Here is a 2,123-nt window from a genome sequence, read left to right on the forward strand (position 1 = left end):
ACTGCTTTTATCAAGGATGTTAATTGTGGACCCAAGCAAGATGAAACTGTTGACAGTTTCACTCTCCTTTCCATCCATCATGACACTGCCTATCGGTATGCTGGTAAGAAAATCGGTTTTCTTCACATTGAGGGTCAATCCATACCAAAGGCTGCATTCCTTGATCTTCTACAACAGTGTTTCAAGTCTACAAAAGCGTTTCAAGTATTCTTCACTTTCAGCAAGCAAGGTTGTGTCATCTGCATAATGCAGGTTATTAATGAGTCTTCCTCCAAATCCTGATGCCACACTCCTCTTCATATAGTCTAGCTTCTCAGATAATTTGCTCAGCATGCTGATAGAATAAGGTATGGAGAGAGGCATGAATACATAACTAGGAAAGGATAAATTGATGAATGGGACCTTCTAAAGATTAAATCCCTGTGTGCATCAAGAAGCTTTTCCAATAGAGTGAAAAGAAAATGTACTGGCTGGGGGGAAAAGTATTTAGCAATGCTATCTGAGACAAGGGTATCATAACAAAAGTATGAAGAATCCTACATGGTCTCCACAAGAAAGACTGATAACCAATTACAAAATGGCAGAAAAGGCATTTAAAAAAACTTCACAGAGGAAGATTGGATGGTCAACAGGCGCATTAAGAAATGCTCAAAATCATTGGCAAGATGCAAATCAAAACCACAATGAGATACCATCTCACCCCAGTAACACTGGCAAAGTTTAATAAAATAGCATGCAGTAAATGTTGAAGAGATTGTGGAGAGATAGGAATCTTATAGTGTTGGTGGGGTTGTAAAATGGTACAACTTTAGAAGGAAGTTTGGCTTTTCCTCAAAAATTCCACACGATCCAGCTATTCCAGTCTTAGGAATATATGAAGATTTTCACACCAATAGCAAATCATAGCACTCATAGCAGTGTCATTCACAGTTGTAAGAACATGGAAGCAGCCCAAATGTCCCAATCAAATGGATTGAAAAATTGTGGTGCATTCACACAATGGAAGCACTATGCAACACTCAAGAGCAATGATTTCAACAACTATTACATAACTTGATACAGTACTGGAGAGCGTTATGCTGAGTGAACAAACTCAGTCTCATAAAGATTAATACTACATGGGACCATCATTGTAAAAACAGAAGGATAACTAGTAAAATGTGTACTGGTATCCAAGTGAAGAAGGGGTGGCAACAGAGGGGAGTGGGCAGAGGGAAGTTCATGAATTCACACCATTCATTGGGGATGGAAGGGAGTGGAAAAGGTAGAAGGATCCACTGGGGTTCAGGAGGGATAGGATAATGATAAACATGGATTAATGGTGAATAATTTTATAATACATAGTCAATGGGAATGCTTGTGTGAAGCACAGTGTGAATGAGAGTGTGAGACACAGTGTATGTAAACTTTGTATGCAAACTACTGTAAAATTTTTAAAAGTAAATAAAATAATTTTTTAAAGTATCCATTTGCCTATGTAATGTACATACAATGTCTATAAAATATCTAGAACTGATATTGTGTTATTGTTTGCTGTCATCCATTGTGGAATTGAAATCAACTCATACTCTACCCTCTGGTGGTTTTTCAGAGGCAGTAATCATGTGAAAGAAGACCGCCCATCTTTCTCATGCAGAGCCACTGGTGGATTCAAACCATGTACTTTTTGGTTGGCAGTGAAACTCCTTACCACTAAGCCACCAGATATCTCCACAAGGATTAATAGCCCAGGAAATACTATGGGAGATCACTAACAGGGGGTTTAGACTCTCATTATATATAAAAGGTCATATAATATGTATGGTAAAATAATGTTGTTGCTGTTGTTGTTGCTGTTGTCACCTGTGACTAATAGTGACCCTATGTACAACAGCCCTAAATTCTGCTCTATCTCTTGCCAATCTTATTGCCTCTGATACACTTTTCCCTATTACCCTAGTCACTGACTCAGTTCATCTCATCGAGGGTCTTCTTCTCCTGCGCTGTCCCTCCACCCACCTAAGAATAATGTCCCTCTCCAAGGACAGATCCTGCCTTGCAACATGTACAAAGTATGTCAGACAAAGCTTCAGAATCTTTGCCTCCAAGGAGCAGCCTGGCTTCACCCTTTCCAGGATGAACTT

This window comes from Elephantulus edwardii, unplaced genomic scaffold (genome assembly GCF_000299155.1).
Source record: "Elephantulus edwardii isolate Elephantulus edwardi_28Jun2011 unplaced genomic scaffold, EleEdw1.0 scaffold00021, whole genome shotgun sequence".
Classification (NCBI taxonomy): Eukaryota; Metazoa; Chordata; class Mammalia; order Macroscelidea; family Macroscelididae; genus Elephantulus; species Elephantulus edwardii.